The sequence below is a fragment of the Equus caballus genome, chromosome 16 (assembly GCF_041296265.1).
Source record: "Equus caballus isolate H_3958 breed thoroughbred chromosome 16, TB-T2T, whole genome shotgun sequence".
In the NCBI taxonomy this organism is placed as follows: Eukaryota; Metazoa; Chordata; class Mammalia; order Perissodactyla; family Equidae; genus Equus; species Equus caballus.
The window spans coordinates 53,644,916-53,666,821 of record NC_091699.1 but is presented as its reverse complement, the minus strand read 5'-3'; the positions used below and the strand labels follow the sequence as shown (position 1 = coordinate 53,666,821).

The following is a 21,906-nucleotide window of genomic DNA, read 5'->3' as shown; positions in this document are numbered from 1 at the left end:
GAAGGCATCAGCCAAGATGGGCCAAAAGAAGCAGGCTTCCCAGGTTGCCTTCGGGTTTCCTTTTGCCATTGTCCTGGAGTAGAACTGCTATCTTAAATGCCTGGAACAGCATGTTATGACTACTGACTGTGCAGAATGATCCTAATACCTCAGAGTTTTGGTGCCAAAGGGTCCTCCATTTAGAAGGTCATTGTCTATGAAAAAGCAATGAGGAAACACAAGTACAACACACACTAGAAAATACCTGCTTGGAACAGGGTGTTTTACCTGATTTGTGTATTTTGATCCCTGAAAGTCAGGACAGTACCAGGGTGAGCGAGTGAGACAGCCCAGGATGCAAAACTTCAGGAGGTGCCCACGGTCCTGTTCGTGCCAGAGCGGAGTCAGCATCTGGGGGTGGTGCCTCACTCCCCTCACCCTGGTCCTGCCCTGCTGAGGACAATGTGAGATATACCCATTCAAAACATGGGTGCACTTAAACACACAACGCAGACACTAGTGCACAGCTGTATATTGGGAGGTGGGGCCAGGAAGCACTGTGACATACTGGGGAGGTGAGAAGGGAGGGAACCGATAAAAATTGTGTCGTCCATCAGGTAACCGCTGTGGGCCAGTGGGGACCTCTGCAAGCGTGTGTGGGGCAAGAGAGTGGGGTATTTGTCCACCAACTCTTTGTGTCACTGATGAGGGCTGTGCGAGGATGTTAACTCCCACGTGCAGACTGGCCACACTCCTGCTCCTCTTCCTGACCCAAGGAAGCGCCCGAGTGGGGGCATCCTGTATGCAGGAACAGTGGTGCTGGGCACCAACAGCACCTGCCACGTGGTGAGATTTAATTTTCCTCTGAAGATGTTGAAGCCATATCAGACTCCCACCGTGTGAGGCTCATTAGGAATGTCAGTTTTTAACAGAACCCTAGATTTAGAGCAGTGGTCCCCAAATGTGGTCTATCAGAATCCCTGGGGTGGGGGCTGGATTCCTGGGCTTCACTCCCAAAGTGACTGATGCAGGATCTTGGAGTGGGGGTAGAGCCCTGAACCCCCACCCCAACACCATGAGCCAGCCAGCCTGGGGAGGGTGTCACACGTTGACCAGAATCTGCCTTGACCCGCGGTCCACCTGGAGGTGGTGGAGGAGGAAACGCTTCCTGAGTCTCATAGTCATCATCTTTTTCCAGAAGTAATAGGCAGAAAAACGGTCTGTTGATTTGAGACCTCTGACATTATAAAGCCTCAATAAACGTCGTGTCCTTGGTATTGCCTACACCCAGTGATCATTATGTGACGTTAAAAAAAAAAAAAAGAATTAGCTGGCTTGACCCTACCAAGCCAGTAATGAAGGAGGACTAACATAGGAGGCCAAAGTGGAAAATAAAGAGATGAAAGACTTTAGTTAAAATTGGTGCAGAATTTTGGAACACCAGAAATCTTTCATTCTTCTAAAATGCCCCTGGGTTAGCTGAGTCCTTAGGGAGGCAACAGCAGGTGAAAAGGCCCTGTGGTGGGAGGAAACAAGGTATGTTCCAGCAGGGCCACTAGTGTGGCTGAATGGCGCAAGAGCCCCCTGCCCTGGGGTGAGTGGGGGCTGCGGTCCAGCCCAAGGCCACTCGCCAGGTCACACACCCTGTTGTAAGGCTACATCTGCCCAGGGAAAGGGGCACCTTCTTGAACTCACAAAAGGCTCCATTCACAGGAAAGGCCTGATTTTTTACATTGCACAAGGCGCCATATGGTCTAGCTCTATGTTTCAAAATCTGAAAGAAGGACAGAGTGGCAAGTCCACGAGGAGGGGAAGGTGACAGTGGACAGGTGGGCAGGGCTGGACCACTGGGACCTGCGGAATTTTTAGGGAATTTGGATTTTATTCCGGGCATGGTGGGAAGAGAATGAAGGTTTGAAGTAGGAGAGTGACATGCTCTGATTCGTGTTTTAAAAGGATCACACAGGCCACAGTGTGAAGAATGAATCACAGAGAGACAAGTTTGATGCGTGTCGCATTGTCCAGGTGAGAGGTGGGGTGGGGGGGTCTGGGCTAGGGTGTAGGGTGGCCGTGGGGATGAACACATGTCTTCGATGGCAAAGTGCTGGGACTTTCCAGACATTCTGATGATTCATAGGGGACAGCAAGGACAAGTTTTTACTGTCATGGTGTCCACACACCCCCAACTTTACAGGACTTCCTTGCTGATTGAGAGTACATCCAAGCTGAAGGTCCTTGTGTTCCAGGTAACTCCACGATGACGTCTGTCCTTGGGATCACCATCTGCTAAGGCAGACCGAAGAGTGGAACAATGGAGGACACAAAAGGTACAAGAGTCATAGAGCCGGGCCAAGAGTTCAAGCTGAGCAGGGGCCCAGGAGGACCGTCCTGACAGCTGACTCTGGAGCCTGAGTGCAGGGAAGAGAGGAGCTTGCTGGGCAGAAGAGTGCAGGGGCGTTTGCATTTGCACGCACACATGATGTACTGGGGGCACTCCTGCTACGTAAGGCAGGGGGCGGGGCACAGATGGGGAAGTGAGGGGTCATAAGATGGGCAAAATGGGGAACCATGGAGAGGTTAAGCCACATCCAACTGACCCTCTGGACAAACCACTCTGATTCCCTGTGCATCAGGGTGGAGTTAGCCTAGAGGCAGGGCGATGAGTTAGGAGGTCTGGCAGTCAGTCTGTTGATGTTAACTTATTCATTACAAAATAGCACTGTGTATGTTCGTAAGATACTTGCTGCCGCTTTCGTGCTTCTGAGTGATTCATCCAGGAATGAATCTAAGTGAAAAGAGTAGTTGGGCCATAAGAGTCTTAGTTTAAATCATACGTTCACCCAACCAGTATTTATCAAGCAGCCCCCTTGTGGCCAATGCTGGGGACCCAATGGTGAGGTTAGAGGCCAGTGGAGGAGACTTCACTCTCTGTCTGGTAAGTGCCTTGAAGGGAAAGTACAGATGCCTGGACAGCATGTTCAGATCTGGTCTGGGGGATGGGAGTCCAGGAAGTGACTTTGGAGTTGAAGTCTGCAAGAGGAGTTGGTATTAAACTATGTGAACGGGGAGGGAGACGTTCCAGGTGGAGGAAGCAACTTGTAGAAAGGCCCTGTGCTGGGAAGGAGTACGGCATATTTGGAGTCTGGCACGAGCAACCCACATGTGGTAGAAATCCTCAGCTTGGCAATGCTGTGAACCGCAGAGGCCCCAGTGGAGACATTATGGTCTAGTGTCCCAGCAGGCATTCATTGATTGTAGACGTGAAAATCCAGACATTTCCGAGCTCCAAGGCCACGGTGATTTATATGGCATGGCTATGATTGATGAATGACTTAAAGTTTCTTCCTCCCCTGACTCCGGCAAGAACTTTGGCAGAACTTCTGTGCCACATCCAGTACTAGGAACTTGCCAACTTTGCATCCTTAAAAATAAAGCAGGTTCCAAGATAGATAACAGAAAGTAGAAAATGTGATTCTTCTTGACTGGGTATCTAAGACCAATGCAGCAGGAGCCCTTTGGGGCCAAAGAGTTCTTCATTTGAAAGTGTTTGTCAACACCTGGAAATTGGGATTAAACTTCAGATGCTATTTTCATGTCAGGTTATGTTACATAATTTCATAATGGTGATAAAATCCAGGCAAATACCAAAGTGAGAGTTCCAGAGTCATTTTACTGCTGAGTTTCTCTAGAGACACTCAGTACCTCCCAGCTGCATCTTGGAGGGGACAAACCCCGGCAGGTCACCTGCTGCTGGAAAGGCAGGGCACAGGGATAGCTAATTGTTTCCATGTTGACCACCTGATTTCTTTTCAGCCAGTCTCGCTTTTGTTGGCTTGCATGCCTGCCCCAAGTCCTCAGAGATCGCCCTTATTTTGGGTTTGGAGTGTGTGTCCACCCTTTGAGGACTGAGTCAGGGAGCTACTCTCCATCCTTGGAGGATCCCATTCTGACCGTGGTCATCCTTAGTAGGCGCAGGAGCTACTCCACGTGGCCTTTGAGGTCCAGGGACCTGGGCAGGCAGACAGATTGAGAGGGAGGGGGTCTTGGCAGAGTTACTACTCAGAACACAAGGTGCGAATGGTCTCTGGTTTGTATGTTTAGCAATTGCATTCTTCCCCTGTCCGTATCAGTGAGGAAAAAACTACTCCAAACTTTACCTTAAAAATATTTGGTTACCATGACATCTCCCAGGGCAGAGATCCACAAGCTGTGGAAGGTTGTGTTTCCCTTTGAGGATTTTGTTGAAGGCAATAGACCTCCTTCCCAGAGAAGCACCAACGCACAGATAAGCTTGTGTCCAAGGTCCAAGGCTCTTTGGAGCCACTATATCCAACCGTGACCCCAGGGGACATGAAGACTGGCAAAGGCTGCAACAAAAAAGAAACGTTGATAGGATGGGCATAGAGAGGGAGATGAAATGTTGAATCTGCTTGCATTCCAGTTCTAACCCATGGCTGTTTTCTATCCCTTCACCACACTCCAGAAGCAGCACCGAGGAGGGGACGGACCCCACCACCATCAGCCGTCCCAGAGACCTCCCTGGCATGGTGCGGTGGGGCAGCTGGTGTTGTGAATCAGGCCGTTGCCAATCAGAGAACGGCTACTTCACAACACCAGGGTCACACCCAACCACAAGCAGCGCTCCAGGCACCAGCGCAGCCAAGCCTCCAAGCAGCTCATCACACCTCTGAGCCCTTGAGAACCCCAGCCGGGGGCCTCCGCGTTCCTCCCGCGGGCTATTCTGACTCCACTGCAAACACAGGCACCCTGAGGCTATTTCTTGCCCAACACAAACAGCTCCACTTTTAAAGGAAAAGCCACTCCTGACAGTGTTAGCGTCCTAATGGTACTACCAGGCTTTCCACTGTGAAAATGGAGCTATGGGCCCTCAGAAGGCTAAGTGCCACTAAACTGAACATTTCCTCCGAGGCTCTAGGAATATTCGGCTGTGAACTGGGCCCCTTGTTTTGATACGTGGGAGTGGTAGCTTTGAATAGGGCAAAGTGGAGGGAAGGGAGGCCCTAATTACAAGATGGTGGCCCTGGGGGACATGCCTGGAGAGAGGAAGGCCTTTGTAGCCACATAGATGGGAACTCCTCTGTTTCCTAGAGGTCCCAAGTTCCCTGGAGAGTAAATGCCTCTCTTTGAGTGTGAGAGTTCCATAGCTCCCCATCAGGCGTGTGTTCCCCCCCGCTGGATGAGAGCCAAGCACAAGGAGACACTTCCCTGGGTGTCGATCTGTCGGATACTCCTGTCCTGGGTTATGTGACCTGTCACCTGTGCTGACAGATGGGCTGCCTTTTCCCATCCCCTCACAGCCGGGACCTGAAGGAGTTGGAAGACTAACTGGGGGTCTCTAGAGTTTGAGTTTTTGTTTTCATTTTTTAAAGATTGGCACCTGAGCTAACATGTGTTACCAACCTTTTTTTTTTTCCTTCTTCTTCTCCCAAAGCCCCCCCACTTCCAGTACCTAGTTGTATACACCAGTTGTTGGTCCTTCTAGTTGTGGCATGTGGGACGCAGCCTCAGCATACCCTGATGAGCGGTGCCATATCCACACCCAGGATCCGAACCGGTGAAACCCTGGGCCACTAAAGCAGAGTGTGCGAACTTAACCACTTGGCCATGGGGCCAGCTCCTCGAGTATCTTTATGCCCAACTTAAATCTTATGTGTGACACCGCCATATTTCACAGCCAAGGAAGGAGTTTAAAGATGGAGTGGCTGGGTTGGCTAGCATCCTTTCTATAGCACTAAGAAAGAAGGGGAGCCATCTCTCCGGCTTTCCATGAGACAGAGAGAGACCCAGGGCCACTGTGATTAACCCAGGCTCTGTCTTTGTCACCTCGGTGCTGTGCTCTGCCCTGTAGGAAGCCAGAGGGATAGACAAAAACAAGCCTGGTGTAAAGATTGCACAGAACGAGGTTGCATAGACAAAGCAGCCCTGGGTCTCTGTCACCTTGGAGCTCTGTGAGGTGAGTCTACTTCTTCTGTGAAGTTCTGCTTCTCACCCCATCCCCAAATCACTAAGACCTCTCTGAAATTTGTTCTAAGTTGTGCTTGGGGACAAGTATGTTTAGAGATGAGAGAGTCCTAGTTTGTCAGGAAGGTTTTCCTGCCTCCTTAAAACATATAAACTGCATGTCTGAGAATTCATCCACTTGCCACTCCTCTACCACCAACAGAGTCCAAGCTAGTACCACCCACGGTGTGGTCCCTGGTGGCAGCATCAGCATGTTGGGAAGATGGAATCCTATGCCCCACTGCACACCTGCTGCATCAAAATCTTAGGGGATGGGACGGGGACCAGGGCTCAGGGACTGTGTGTTTACGGACCACCCGCTTTTTCTTCTCCCCATATCCTCTTCAGCTTCCCTTCTGACCCCATCTCTTCTGCCTATTCCAGCCAGAAGGATATTTTCAAAATGCGTGCCTACATCAAGTGACTCCCTCTACCCCCTTCCCTAAAACTCCTTAGAGTCAGCCTCACCCTAACGGTAACGTGACCCCATGAGTGGCGGTAATGTGACCCCATGAGTGGCGAGCACTCGCCAGCTCCCTCTCACTGTACTCCCTTCCTCCCTCTGGCACTCTTACCAAGCTCCCTTTTGCCCTGGGGCCCTTGTGCGGCTCAGCCCTGTCTGGAATGCTCCCAGCCCCACCATCCTCCCTGTGATTGCTACCTACCTGTCCTCTAGGTTTCAGACAGAGCACAGCTTCCTGCCAGCCAACTCCCCTGACCTAGAAAGTCACATCAGGTAATGTTAGGTGCACTGAGCAAGCTGAGTTCTGCACCTTCAGAGCGTTCATCTCATTTTGCCATTATGCATTCATTAGTGGGAATCTGTGCTAAATGTGTGTCTTCCCCACTGGCCATATGCTCCTTGAGGGCACGGACACTCATTCACTACTGCACCTCAACCTAGCTCAGTGTCTGGCATAAAATAGTTCAATATGTTTGTCCAATGACTGGATGAGCCCCTCCTGAGCAGTGAGTGGCCTTCAGAGTCAAGCTCACTCTCTCTTGCTCATTGGAGCCCTGGTCTTTGTTTCCTTTCAGTGGCATCATAATGGTCAGCAAGCACTTAGAGAGTAGAAACAGTGTGGCAGGCGCTGCTCTGAGCACTTTGTGTAGCCATTTGCTTGGTACCTCCATTTCCTCATAATGGGCAGTTCACGTACCCCCCCGTCGGGTAAGTACCAAGACCACACCGTCCATACTGTTCGTCATTGGTGGCACCACTATTCAAACCCAGGCAGTCAGGCCCCAGAGTGTGTGCCCTGAGCCACTGCTCCATGCTGCTGAGGAGCCAGAGGAAAGGGACAAAGCTGAAGATGGAAGTCCCCAAGGCTTTCTCCAAAGGACTGAGCAAAACCCTCTCCCCAAGGCTTTCTCCAAAGGACTGAGCAAAACCCTCTCCATTCTCAGAGGCTTCCACTCTGATTTCTTAAACCGGGTAGACCAGGCAGCATTCTCCCTGTTTGTGCCTTTCTGAAAGGTTAGATTCTAACCCTGTTTAAAGCACTTCATAATGGAACCTGATTAAAAACCTAATAAAATTAAAAATGGGGTCAAGTCCAGAGAGAGAATGAGGAGAGAACAGTTTAAGAACTGGAGGAAGCTCTTCTTAATTTTGCTGTTACGCTGGTGAATTCATTTGCTGTTTGCACAGTTACCTTCAGAGGTCTGGGGCTGCAAAGGCAAGTGTGTACCCCCTCAGAACTGAGTGCTTCCCAGAGCCAGCCTAGGAGAGCACAACCCTGGGCCTTCCCAGTTCTTAGCCCCAGCCCCATGCCTGGTCCACCCACCTCTGCCCACAGTGTGGCTTCTTTTCCAAAATGCATCCTGCCTCACCAAGAACAGCCTGCCCTCCCCCAGAACATTCCAGACCCTCCACTTAGGTAGACTTGATGCCACCTGGCCAGAAAGAGACTAAAGTGTCCATCCCACCCCCCTTTTCTGAAATCCTGACTTAGCGATCTATACCATCTCAAGCTCTATGTTCAGAATCTTTATCACCACGTTGGGGTCCTACATTTGCAGCTAGCCACCTTCCAAATTAGGAGATCCTCTCAAGAGGCTCCATCGCAGACAGCCAAAGGCCTTGGTGCTGCAGGGAGCTCGTCAGACACACACTTTTACATCCACCAGCTTGTCCTCTCAACCTGGTCACCACCTGCTGACCCCGGTCAGCACTTCCGGGAAAAGCTTGGTTTAGAAAGGAAGTTTCCTGAGTAAATGTTTAATATCAAATAGAGCAGTCCTTCTCATAGTGGGGTCCCTGGACCAGCAGCATCAGCACCACCTGGGAACTTGTTAGACGTGCAAATCCTCCAGGTCACCCCCACCCCAGCCCTGCTGAATCAGAAACTCGGGGCGAAGATCAGGAGTCTGTGTGCTAACGCGTCCTCCAGGGGATTCTCAAGTGCCTCCAGTTTGAGAACCACTAAAACAAGGTAAAAGTTGGGGGCGGGGGCAGTTTGATGACAAAATCATCTTCAGCACTAAATGATAAAGGGCATGGCAGCGGAGTGCCTATGCCTGCCATCAGCAGCAGCGTGAAAAGTTTAGGGCATTTACTGAATGTTGAATAATAATTTTTTTAACTCACTTTTCTGAATTTTAAAAGTAAATCCCCAGGTGTTCTGAGCTGTGGACACCTGACCCTTCCCTTTTTCACCTGAATAAACATGCCCAGAACATCCTTTTATCCCTCACAACAGGGACATTGGAAGATAAAAGTTATTTTCCACCAATTTAAAGGCTTAGATCTTGATTCCCTATTGATTAAATTCTTAACACAGTACATGGCACATTTTAACAGCTTCACATTTCTTTGAGCTCACAACCCCATTTAAGAACTAGGGCAAAGAGAAGTAACCTGCCCCAGGAGTGAGAGGTATCTATGCGCTGGAGCAGAAGTTGAGTCCCATGTGTCCCCAGACCCAGGCTAGGAGCTGCTTTTGATTGGCTAGCTCCAAAGGAACCATTGGGGACCAGGAAAATCAGCTGTGCCAGCTCAGAGCACCCTATGAGCAATTAAAAGCCCTTTGTGCTTGGCGGCTAACTGGGGGAAACTCCGACGCTAAAATGTGATGCCATAAAGATGAAACACACTGGGCAATTATTTCTTTTGAACTTGAAGAATTTTGTTATTCTGTTACATTGAGGTGGGTTTGTTTTTTGATGGTAGAGAGAAGAGTAGATTTTCCATGAATGGTCTTTCATATATTCTTTATTCTTTGTGAAAGCCATAGCCAAGGACATTTTCAGCCCTACGTGTCTGTGTCGTGGTAGGTACTGGTCCCAGGGAAGTGGCTCCACTTTTTAAAGACAATATGGTAATTTGAGGGTTTCTATTCATTGTGCTGCAAGGCAAGAGTTCCTGAAAACTACCTCTTTCCTACTGTAGTGAGACTTGGGAATGCTGTGCACCCACACTTTGCTGAAATTTCAAGAAGAGTTCCTGGGCCTCCCAGACAGAGTTGAAGCAGAAGGTTTTCACCATAGTGTTGATTTTTGATAGATTTTTAAAGGGGAAGGAGCAACAAAAATCTGTTCCACCATTCCCTCTGTCCCTTAAAAAGACACGTAAAGGGGCTGGCCCCGTGGCCGAGTGGTTAAGTTCGAGTGCTCCGCTTCGGTGGCCCAGGGTTTCGCCGGTTCGAAACCTGGGCGCGGACATGTCACCGCTCATCAGGCCATGCTGAGACAGCGTCCCACATGCCACAACTAGAAGGACCCACAACTAAAAATACACAACTATTTATCAGGGGGCTTTGGGGAGGAAAAGGAAAAATAAAAAGACGCATAAAGAACCTCATACAGACCAAAGAGTTTGAAATTGCTATTTTAAAAGGCATAGCAGAAAAGAGAGTTTTGGTAGAAAAATGGATCAAAATAAATAAGCAGTGAAATCTAATTCTGACATAGCTTCCAGCTGTCTGGCATACTGGTTGAGTTTTGAAGACCTGGGCCACTGTTCCTCTTTGCTGGGGGTGACACACGGGCCAGAAGCAGGGAGACCTAAGGCTGAGGCCCAAAGGAAGGTGAAAGGTGGCCTCAGGTCTTGGAAGCTCTGCCGTCTTGGCAGAGCAGATTGGGGCACAGCGGAGCCCAGGGCGGGGTGCTGGCCGGCTGTCCACCAGTCACAGTCTCAGGTGAATGGAATGAAGAGGGGGCCACTGGGAAACGCAGGAGCTGCTGCCACAACTGTGCGGGATACCTGCGGCCTGCTCTGGGCCTCCTCTCCCTGGCCTTGTCCCCTTGCAACTCTGTTTTACAGTTGACGAAGCAGAGGTTCAGGAAGAGCCTGGTCCTCTCTTTCCAGAGCCTCAGGTCTTTATGCTCCAGAACGAAGACAGTGACCTCACTACCCTGCTGGTATTTGTGTACCAGGCACTGGGCGTGTTTCTTCTCATTTAACCACAGAGCAGCCCTGGGAAAGGAAGCACTGTTATCATTCCCATTTTTCAGGTGAGGAACAGGTTCAGAAAGGTCAAGAAACTTGCTTCAGGTCTCAAGCTGGCAAGTGGACTCTCTGGCTCCAGAGAGGTCTGCTTCTAACCCTGTGAGGCTTCCTACCCCCCCCCCCCCCCCGGCACTGGGGTGACTGACTGCCTCTAAATGTTCTACCTGCCTTTGGCTTGAAACCCTGGAGCTCGAGGAGAGAAAGCATTGGAAGAAGAAAAAAAAAAAGCCGTGCCCTCCTGTAGTGAACCTCCAAGGTCATTCTCTTGACACCTGACTCAAGTGGAAGAGGTAGTGTGTGTGTGTTTGTGTGTGTAATTGACTTTATAACTGTGAAACTCAGTTATTTCTCTTTCATCTTTCCTGCACTGTTTGTTCCTGTGCACCGCCTAGAGGAATACCACTCAATGTTTAGGGGCACAAAACAACAGCAAAAAAAAATACACTGTTCAGGGACCAAATCATTCAAAAACAAAGGTTTTCAGATGTATAGAATATGAAATCCTTTATAATCCTATCCCCAGAGATAATTGTTTTTATAACGATTCGAATATTTTTTATGATTACAAAAGCCACACACATTTAAAGATATGTCAAAATGAATTGAAAGTAAATAGATGCTTTGTTGCTCCGTCTTCCTTGTCAGGCACAGGGTCTGAGCCCCCATCCACCGATGCTGCTGGCTGTGTGGTTACCAGGGCTCCTTGCCATCCGCCCCTTGGTTTTTGACTCAGAGTAAATCGAATTGGCAAGGGCTGACCTGCAATCCCTTTGAAACAAAAGTCGCATCTTAGGGCTCTGACCTCCAATGCCCACAGCCACCCAGATCCCGTCCTGTCCCCCAACCTCGCCCCACCTTCCTGCTGGCCCTCACACTGCCTGCCCCCAAGGCCTTTGCACACTCTGTCCCCTGGCTTCTCTTCCCCTAGGTGTCAGCTTGAATCCCTCGCTCCTCTCAGAGACAGCCACCCTGACCTTGCCACTGACTGTGTGCCACCGTCCACAGCACGACCTCTCCCGCCCATCTCCCTACCTGTTGGGCCTTGTCTCCACAGCCTGTCACCTTCAGACTCCCACACCATTTCCTTGTGATCTGGTCTCCTCCCACTAGACCAGAACCCCCCTGGGCAGAGATTATTGTCTGCTTTGCTCATTGATACATCCTCAGCACCCAGAACAGTGCTTGGCGCACAGTTGGTGTTCAGTACCTGTTTGCTGAGTGGGCACATGTGGGCCCCACCTTTGCCGAGGCTGGGGAGTAAACAGCCCCTCTCCTAACAGCACCCAGCTCGGCTGCGGCAGCCTGCGTCTGTGCTGTTGCCACAGGTGGCTTCCTCTCGGATGCATTCACATGTCTTTTAAGCTCGGGGAAGCTGCAAGTTCATGGTGTCATTTTACTGATATGGACGATAAAACCCATCAAGGGCTCTTGCCAAAGGCAAGAATGCCTTCTAGGGGACATAGTGACCAGAGGCTGTGACAGACGTGCAGGAATTTTGGACACATCTTGCTGAGCTTAAAGACACAGGAACGAGCTTCCGGACTGCTTTCCCTGAGCCCCAGACTAGGGCAGGGGGCTCCCCCATTGCTCGCATGGCGCCTTGTACTTCAAAACCCTGCACACTTATAAGTAAGCGAAGACTTAACTCTGACTTTACAATTTCCTTCTTCTCCACCCAACAGCAAGCTTCAGAAGCACAGGTCAGGGTCTCTTTTGCTCTTTGGCCTCCCCATGCCTGGCACAATCTCTGGCACATAGTAGGTGTTTTGAGGGACAGCTGACTCACTGTCTCATGCAGTGCCCTGCTCTGTTCTGGCACACAGGGATGATTATGTTCCCCATTCTACAAAAGACCTTCAGTGGCCCTCTCCTTCCAGAGCTGCCAAACAAATTCAGAGACTAATGCCAAATAGATGGCATTAGAGAGCATCTTGCTGAAGATGCCCCTATTTCTCTCCATGGAGTCAGTGTGGAGTGGTAGGAGTGATGTAGGACCTAGAGGAGAGACCTAAACTCTGTGACTTGCAGCCAAAAGCATTTATAACTAATCAGAACTATTATATCAGAGTTATCACCCATTACAGGAAGCCTGGAGGTGGGGAGTCCAGGGGTGATGCAGTGATTCAAGGATGCCATCAAAAACCCAGGCTTTACCTTTGCTCCACCACCCTTCTCACCTCATGGTCTCAAAAGGGCTACTGCTGTTCAAGGCATCACTTCCACATTCCAAGAAGAAGAAAGGCAAGGCAGAGGGGCAATAATATCCTCTCCTTTTATGGGGAGACGGCTTTCCCAGAAAACTCCCCCTCCACCCAGCAGACTTCTACTTAAACTTCACTGGCTAGAACTCCATCACTTGGCCACTCTGGCAGTTAGGGATGCCAGAAAGGTGAGGATTCACCAAGTGGGAAAGAGGAAGCAGCCAAGGAGGAGTGGGTCAGTAATAGCTGCAGAATTAGCCTACAGTATCTGCCAAAACTATGTAAGTTATTTTTTAATGTAATTGTCTTGGTGAGTTTTCTTATTACGAAAGCAATGAATATACATTGTTACTTTAGAAAATAAAGACTTAAAAATCTCTACAGTCCCATCACACAGAAGTAACCACTGTTTATTCCTGGTTTATGATCCTTCCAGATCTTTGTATTTTTTTTTTCATGAATGAAGCCACTCAATGGGTTGCTCCGTAATTAGCCTTCTCACTTGATATGGTGAAAAAATCTTTCCAAATCATTAAATGTTCTTTACAAAATCATGTTTTGTGTCTGCGTGTTCCATCGAATAAGGTGCCATGACTTGTTTATTGGTTCCTTGGCATTGGGTGTTTTGATGTTTATAAGAGTACAGTGTGAGAAATCAACAGTAGTGACCCTCCTCATAGCTACATCTTTGACCCAGCAGTTCCCCTTCTCGGAATGCATCATGAAGGAATAATCTTGGATATGCACGTTCCTTAGAGCTTTTGAAATATCCTACCAAATCGCCTCCCCAGATGGATTGTTCCAGTGTGCGACCCCTCCAGCAGAGACAAGGGCCTATTTTGCTCCAAAATTTTCACCAACACTGAGAAAAAGACTAGGGGACAGGAATGGTAGCCTAACCCAGCCGTCTCCTTTCCCAGTGAGAGGACAGAGGGAAGCACTTGCACAGAGCCACACAGGTCAGCCAGCCCTGGGACCCGGGCCTTGGGACTGCAGGCCAGGCCTCTTGGTACTGCATTGTGCCACCTCCTGGAGCACCAACAGGGGAGAGGGAAGCACCAGGATGCAGGAGAGTCCAGGGGCCTCGGAAGGCAGGAGTAGGTGCCAGGGTTCTCAAGAAGAGAGGGCCACACCCAGGAAATATTGGGGGCATGAGGCCCAGTAGGCCATAGGTGTGGGCAGTCCCTGGTCCGGGAGTCACCCTGGGCAGACAATTTGGTTCTGATTCAGCACTGCATTGCCTCTCAAGCTGTGGGACCCTAAGCTGCTCACTTTCCTGTCTCTGGGACCAGTAAAATGAGGAAATATGGCTCAGATCCAGGTCCTCTTGCCAGCCACTCATGCCTGTTATGAACTGAATTCTGACCCCTAAAATTCATATGTCGAAGCCCTAACCTCCAGTGCCTTAGAATGTGACTGTCTTTGGAGACAGGACCTTCAAGGAGGTAATTAAGGTTAAATGAGGTGGTAAGGGTGGGGCCCTAAACTAATAGGACTAGTGTCCTTATAGGAAGAGGAAGAGACACCAGGAAGGCACACACACAGAGGAAAGACTAGGTGAGCAAGCCAAGGAAAGAGGCCCAAGAAGAAACCAAACCTGCCATCACCTTGCTCTTGGGCTTCCAGCCCCCAGAACTATAAGAAAATAAGTTTCTGTTGTTTAAGGCATTCAGTCTGTGGTATTTTGTTATGGCAGCCTGAGCTGACTAATATGATGCCCCAACAGGTATGGGCATTGTTGCTGCTGCTCCTGTATCCTGAGCCCCAAGTATCAGATACCCTGAATCTGGAGGTAGGGTCTTTCCACAAGCCTCGAATTCTTGGTGTGGCAGATGCTGTGGATACCCACCCATTATCCAAGCTGCCTCTGATTCCCCGCGGCTGTGATGAACAGTTCCCTGTATGCTGCCTGCATCCACTCTCAAGCTGCATACCTGAGGCTCTTTCTGGTGCTGCCGGAGCCTGCTCAGCCTCCTTGCAGGCCACATCTGCCAGAAGGTGCAGGGTAGACAGTGTTCCCGGGGCTGCCTTCCACCAATGAGGAATGGAAGTCAGAACTCTCCCAACATTCTGCACGGCTCCTATGACGGTCCCCAGCTAGTTTGAGCCCCACTTGCCTATGCTGACTGGCTCACTGATGCCCCTTTATTGGCTCATACTCCTCCCTTCAGCTCCTGCTTCCTAGGATCTCCTCTCAAATAAACTACTTGTCTCAGCATCTGCCTTTGAGGAGAGCCAAACAAGACACAGGGGAAAGAGCTGCAATTTGAACCCAAAACAGACCCAGGTGCACATACAGACACATTCCCCAGATAGAACATATGCTTTGGGGGCAATAAGCAGCCACTGAAGCTGCAGAGCCCAAGTCCTGATCACAAGGATGACAGCAGCTGAAGAATGGCCACTGTCACAGCACATCGAAGCAGGAGTGTTCAAGCAAGACAGACCTGGGTTCAAATCCCAGCTCTGCCACTAACTAGTAGGGCAATCTCAGAGGGTAGATAACTTGCTGGGTCTCCATTGCATCATCAACTGTGGGAGTGAAAACAACACTGACCTCCCAGGATGGATGAGAGGCCTGAGAAAATAAAATGGAGAATGTGCCTGGCACACGTTGTGTGCTCAGCAGAAGGCAGCTGTCCTTTCTCTCTGAGGCAGTTGTGCTGCTCAGATCTCCCTTCAAGAAAGAACTCGCTGTTCAGCTGCAAGGAGTCCGGGGAGTGCCTTTAGATGTGCCTTCAGCTTTTGAGCAGAGGCCATGCTCTTTCTGGGCTGCCCCCAGCCAATGCCTGAGCACAGCCAAGTACTGAGGCCTGGCCATTCCTTTCCCAAATGGAACTTCTCGAAAGGGAAATCTTTACTCTGGAGCTCCCCACTGGACAGGCTGAGACTTCGTCAGACCTACATGGCAGTCTGAGGTTCTCCTGCCCAGTCCTGTGTCCTCCCCTTTTTACCCTTCACAGGCATCTCCCCTCTCCACTCTCTATCCCCTGGCCCCAAAACGAACCTCTCTCACTCCTCCTTCTCTCTCAGTTGAGTCCTCTGGAAACATGATGCTAAGACATCTTCCCCTTCCTCTCTTCTTTCTGAATAGACCTACTGCATGAAATAGCAGCAACAGAGAGAGGTTTCACAGGGCTTTGTTTGGGGGTCTCTAGGCTTGTAACCCCAATGGAATCCCTCCAAAGGAATGAGCATCTATCAGGACTCTTCCATTGCACACAGTAAAAACAGATCCTAGTTAACTTAATAGGGAAAAGAACAAGAATTTATTGGAACGCTATGGAATACTCAGAGAATTTAAGGAAAAGCTAGAGAACCAGGCTCCAAAAGGATAGGGGCCTGACAGCTCACAATCTCCTGGAATTAGTGAGCTCTATTTTTCCAGGACACCACTGTTGACAAATAAACTCCAATCAAATTTAATCCTTGTAACATCATACTCAGGGTTCATATTCCAGCAAGAAAGTGTCCAACTGGCCCAGGAGGCACTTTGGGAGGGACCTCTTCTTCCACTGATGGACAGACCCACTGACTCTGCATCCAAAGCAGGATCTAACAGAAGGAAAAATGCCCACCCTGTCCTGATTCGTGCCAAGAGCTCAAAGCAAGGTTTCTCCGATAGATTTCCACCTGCTTACTCCATCCTAAACAACCATCCCTTCCTCTCCTAAGTGTTTAATTTGAGTTTCTTAGGTTCTATATCATTGTGCAGAATCTCAATGTTTTTCATTCTCCCAAAGTATCAGATATGGAGTCAAGAAGGACATAAACTCTTTCAAAAACACTTGCTTCGGAGCTGGTAAACTGCCTCTCTTTACTCCAAAAAGGAACGACCCCTCCCCCACCGAAACCCTCCCTCCACTCTTCACTGTGATGAAGGACAATTGGCCTTGATGTACCCATTTCATCACCAGGCCCTCTGGAATTTTGGCAACATTTCAAAGGCCTCAGGGCTTATTAACATCTTTAAAGCTATTTCACATTCTTTTAACTTTTCTGATTAAGCTCCTTAACCCAACCCTAAGGCACTTTTGATAGTTGGGAAATTCATTGACATACAGAAGGCTGACAGCTTGGCCAGCAGGCCCACAGCAGGTGATGTGGTACCCTGCCCACATCCTCTACGTAGACATTCACCTTCAAATGCTGCAGGCTGCTGCCTGCCAACACCTCCCACTCTCTGCCTAAGGACTTTTGTGGGGTTGGTTGGTTGGTTTTTGTTCTGATTGCTCACAGGTCAAGGAAAGTGGAGTTAAATGCCCCTGGGTGGAGCCCTCACCCAAAGACAGAGGGGGATTTGCTAGATAAATCCACCAGCTCCCTTGCCCCTGGGGGGACAACGTGATCTCCTGAAGTTCCTCAGGGGACTGAGCTCCCCTCGTCCACAGCATTGACTTTTGAAAACACACCTTTACCAGCTGCTCTCCCTTCCCTGCCTCACTTCCCCAGTGGACTGGTGTTTCCTTGGATCACCTCCCAAATAAATTACTTGCACATAAATCTGTGTCTCAGTTTGTGTTCCCCCAGAAGTAGACCTCAAGACAAAGCCCATCCTGAATCAAAGTTTCTCGCCAGGAAGACTTCAAGAACAGCAGCACCCCTCTGCTACTGGCAGAGGTCTGGGAAAGGAGCGCCAGGCAGAGCCCCCTAGCTGGCTGGGGAATCCTCCGATGCAAGCTCCCCGCCTTCTCCCCTAAGGCACCCAGGAGCCCCATCCCTGTGTACCGAGCTGCAGGTTCTGCCCTCCAGGCCTGGGGGATGCCAGGAGGCTGCTGCTGGGAACTGAAGGGCTGCAGATGCCAACAGCCTTTCACTGCCTATAGGCGCATTTCACACTGACAGGCTACCGGGGGTGTAGGACTATTTTTATTTAAAACACCAGTTGCCATGGTAACATCCACATGACCCAATACTTATTCTAAGTCACATACAAAATACCCTTGGGAAGGGAGAGAGAGCAGCCCCATGAGAGCACAGTGCAGCCCTGGGAATCAAAGCGCACGCGGCAGCTCCTGGAAGAGAGAAGGCCACACCAGCCAGCAGCATGTCAGAGCTCCTGCCCAAGTCTTCCAGGGGTTTCACTGGGCGACCAGTGAAAAGGCTTAAAGACGTGTGAGGAGTGCTGCAATCTGCCCAGGTGGCCAGCCGTGGCTCCTCCTGGAGGGGCCAGAAGTTTCCTCTGGAGTGACCTACTCCCCAGGTCAAGACCGGTGCTGAGAGCTTGGCCCCTGGCACAGGGTGGTGAAGCCGGCAGGAGGACCCGCTTCCAGCCCACTCAGCTTTCCACAGCATTCCCGGGACACAGGGAGTTTACGGGGGGGCCTGCCATAAGCCCCATTCCCATGGCCTGCATCAGAGGAACCAGGGCTCAGGGAAGGCTAGACCAGTCCAAGCCACCTGGAGAGCACCCCCAAGGAGCAAAAGAAAACATGGAAAAGGAGTTAGCTTTTAAGGACCAGAGGGAGATCCCATTTTATAGCAGCATCCACCATGCTCGCCCTCCCCTTCCCTAGGCCAGAGCTCAGTTTCTGCACACCTTTAATGACTTCTTTACTTTCCCATTAGCATAAAGCCCGAGGCTGGTAATGTTAACATCAGAGACCCTCAGAGAACCCCTGAGTGTCCCCACAAGACCTGAGGGAGCTTGGACAAAGGTCATGGGCTATGGTGGTTCAGCATTAGTAGTAATTATCATTAGCAATTAATTCGGAATTGTTAACATTATTTATGTGGGAGTGGGCGTGGACCATCCTCAAGGAGCACCAACTGGACAAATGGCTCTCCCCTCCCCCAGATAATTCAATAATAATAATTACAATAATAACAACAGCTCACATTGATTGAACACTTGCTACATGGGAGTGCCTGACTCATTTGCTCTTCACAGTGACCCTGCAAGGGGCCATTGTCACACACAGTCTACAGATGAGAGACTCTAGTTTCCCCACGGCTGAGGTTAGGCAACCTACCCAAGAAGCTGGCATGCCATGGCAAGTTGGGACTTGAACCCACATCTGTCTGACTCCTGCATGTGTGCTTTTAGACATCACACTATAAAAGGGATCACCTGGGGCTGCCTTGCCCAGGAAGTGGCAAAAAAATAGATGGAGGTGTGCTTGGAAGCAGGGAAGGGCCAGCTCCGGCTTCGTGGGTGACGATAGGACTGGAGGGTGTTCAAAGCTGACTACTTCTCTATTAATAAGTGTTAGATCTTTGCCCGCTCTTGATACTGTCTCTTCACCCCCCAGGCCTAGTTTGGTAGCCGTATCAGCCGCTCTAGACTATCAGTGTCTACCATTTTGTTGCAAGACCTGCAGGAGGGAGGGATGGCCCAGGAGGTACAGTAGAGAAGGTGCTGCTGCATCTTGAGGCAGCTGAGACATTTGTCCTGGGTCAGAAGTGTGGGTTCCCCTGGAGTGAGTACCTGGCTAGGCTCCAGGCTCCATGGGACAGATAAGAGCTCTTGTGGGACAGCTCCTGCCTGTGAGTGCTGTCACCAGAAGTGCCACAGAAGTGAGAGAGAGGATGTTTCAGGACTGCAGCAGGGTTGTGTCAGAGCTGCAGTCTGCTCTTCCTTCCTCTGGAGGCCATTGGCATCACCTTGAAGGTAGAGGTAAAGGTTCCATGGGCCCTGAGCCTCACTATCACCTCCCCTTGGAGCATGTCCCAACAGAAAAGACATGAAAGCAGGGCCTTAGTCCAGCAGATCCGAGCTGTTTGAATTTGGGAGTTCCTTAAAGTCTCTGTTTTTTCATCTTGCAAATGGAAGTGATGTGTACCTATAGCAGATGCTGTCACTCATAGCCACTCGGCTTCTGCAGGAGGTTGCTAGGGACAGTTTCTGGAAGCCCATAGCTTCCGCCCTGAGAGTGTCCTCTGGCCACAGCAGTGAGCTCAGCTGCACGTGTGGATAGGACACAAGTGCCCAAGAACTAGTGCTCCAAAAGCAGCCTCAACCAATGAGGACAGGAGTTGTTGGAGAGATACCCCAGATTCCTTGACCCTGGGTGACATAATTCTGAGGTGTGCTCCACAAGTTCTTTCAAAGGATCCTCATCAGGCTGGAGCCCTGGGTGCCCGCTGTGTAACCTGTACACTCATGTACCCCATATTGGTTTTCCTCCCTTCTCTGTCTCACTTCGTCGCCATGCTTCCTGGATCACCTCCCAGACAAACCACCCGGGTCTTTGTCTCAAGGTCTGCATTGCAGAGAACCCAACCTAAGACACCACTTCATGATTCAGGGAAGATTGAAGGAGGAGGCCCATCAAGCTCTCAGCACAGTGAACACTTGCTGCTAACATCTAATATGTCTTGTTTTATATAATACACACTTGGGATGGAGTGGAGTTTGGCTATGAGTTTACTTTGTACATTTTAGGACTTTACATTCCCTGAGCTTGAAGACCTCTAATTTGGGGTTAAATTTGGCTGTGGATGATCATCCACCAAATTCTTGATCTTCATATGGATCATTGAGAGTCTATGTTCTCTATCAGTTTATCTAATAAAATTCCCACATAGCCCAAAAGAGAAGTTGTGTGGAGCAGGTAAGTCCTTAAGACAAAATTATGCAGCCAGAGCCCTCTTCCCGTCACCCTTCAGATTCATGGTGCCTTCCTGCTGACCGAAGAGAGACTCTCCTCCCATACAGGAGAGACCCGGCGCTCCCTAAACCTAACTTACCTCAGCTACCAAAAATAAAACTACACTGTGAACAAATTAATACTAACGTGTGACTGATATTTCCCCAGCACAGTCAGGACCTCAAATTGAGGAGCAGAGTGAGCGTGCTCCTCGACTGTTGGGAGAGCTAGAAGCTAGAGCTAGAGAGGTCGTTCCTTCCCCTCACACTTCCACCAGGCTTAAAATTTCTTTTGAATATTTTATTTCAGCTGAAACTTTTGTATGCTTTCTGAATTCTACTCCATAATGTCTCCATATCTTAGAAAAATAGAATTGGGGCCACAAACCTGCCAATAGGTTGAATCTGAGTCACGCTCCTTGACCTCTATACGAACCCCCTTGATTTTGTTTAAGCTGTTGTCTTTTGTGTCCTCTAAGTCCACAGGCTGCTTTGTGTGTTTTCAGAAAAGAAAAAAAGGAATCAAAATACAGGTGACAGAATATTTGAATCAGAAAATTAAAAGAGAGGTTTGCCTCCTCCACCCACAGCACCCTCTCCTATTTAGAGCAGAGAGCCTCCAACTTTAGCAGAGATGAGAGTCGTGGGCAGGGGAGGAGCTTTGTTAAATGCAGCTCCCCAGTCCCACTCAAGGAGGCTGATTTCGTGGGCATGGGGTAGGCTTTGAAATCCTTTTTCAAGCAGGGATGCTGGTCATTCCAATAAAGGTCATCTTTGGTTTCTCACTTTGTTCCTTTAAATCAGTGTTTCTCAAAGAGAGGTGTCCCGAGAACACCCCTATGCCCACCTCTGCCCTAAGCTCCCAGAGGTATTTGAGCAGATCAGAGAATGCTGCTGCTTTGCCTGTCAAAGGCAAACTAACAGCTTGAAAATCTAATGCTTCACAGAGAATCGTGTACCCCAAGGATTAAAAGCCCACAAATGACCAGTTTGTTCATTTCTATTCTATTCTATTGCATGAATATAATTTTTTTCAAGTCCATGATTATTTATAGATATTCCAGGTCTATGAGCTTGCTATAATGCACATCCTCTAAGGAGAAAATTTATTACATCAAATAGTAACAGAAGAAACGCACCGACTGCCCCTTGGCATAGATGTAGCAGGCGTATGTTCTGCAGTTAGAAGTCCTTGGATGTCTCCTGACATCGGAAGGGGAACATATCCACACCTATCCAATATTCTAGGTTAATTCTCCTCAGAAATATTCCACCTGCACACTCTCCAGTCTTCTTGTTTGACAGAATCATCTCCATTGGGATCAAGGTGTAGGGAAATTAAAAATATCAGCATCAAAATAGCTAAAGATAAAAGAAATTTTTCAAGAAGTTTCATTAGACAGACAGACATAGAGTGATGTGCTGACCGCCTTTCAGCAAGATCCAGCCCAGAAACACTGCTCTGTCAGCTCCCAGTAGGCACCTAAGCAAGAGTTTGTTCCTTCACAGTGGATCACAGGAGAGACTTTAGGAGACAGGAGCCTCCTGTTCTGGATGCTTGTTTTAGCCTGTATTGCAGATTTACCAACAGGAAGGGAAGGGCCTGGTGTCAGGAAGCCCTGAAACTCCAGTTAAAGAGAGACATCCAATATGCTCCCATCCTCGTC

General features: G+C 49.4%; 2 long non-coding RNA genes and 1 other non-coding gene across 4 annotated transcripts; 1 reads left to right on the top strand and 2 right to left on the bottom strand.

The window, feature by feature from the left end:
- Nucleotides 1-1,841: 1,841 nt before the first annotated feature.
- LOC138918054 (uncharacterized) lies at nt 1,842-6,988 on the bottom strand. The gene is made up of 2 exons (XR_011426945.1): nt 6,666-6,988; nt 1,842-4,346 (listed from the first exon to the last, which is right to left on the bottom strand). It is a non-coding gene; the product is annotated as an uncharacterized lncRNA (long non-coding RNA).
- MIR138-2 (microRNA mir-138-2) lies at nt 4,539-4,597 on the top strand. The gene has a single exon (NR_032952.1). It is a non-coding gene; the product is annotated as a microRNA mir-138-2 (primary transcript).
- Nucleotides 6,989-10,927: 3,939 nt separating the features above from the next.
- LOC138918055 (uncharacterized) lies at nt 10,928-14,725 on the bottom strand. Of its 2 annotated transcripts, none has more exons than XR_011426946.1 (2): nt 14,586-14,725; nt 10,928-11,218 (listed from the first exon to the last, which is right to left on the bottom strand). It is a non-coding gene; the product is annotated as an uncharacterized lncRNA (long non-coding RNA). The 2 variants fall into 2 exon arrangements; XR_011426947.1 differs by lacking the exon at nt 14,586-14,725 and adding an exon at nt 11,658-11,822.
- Between the last annotated feature and the right edge of the window lie 7,181 nt (nt 14,726-21,906).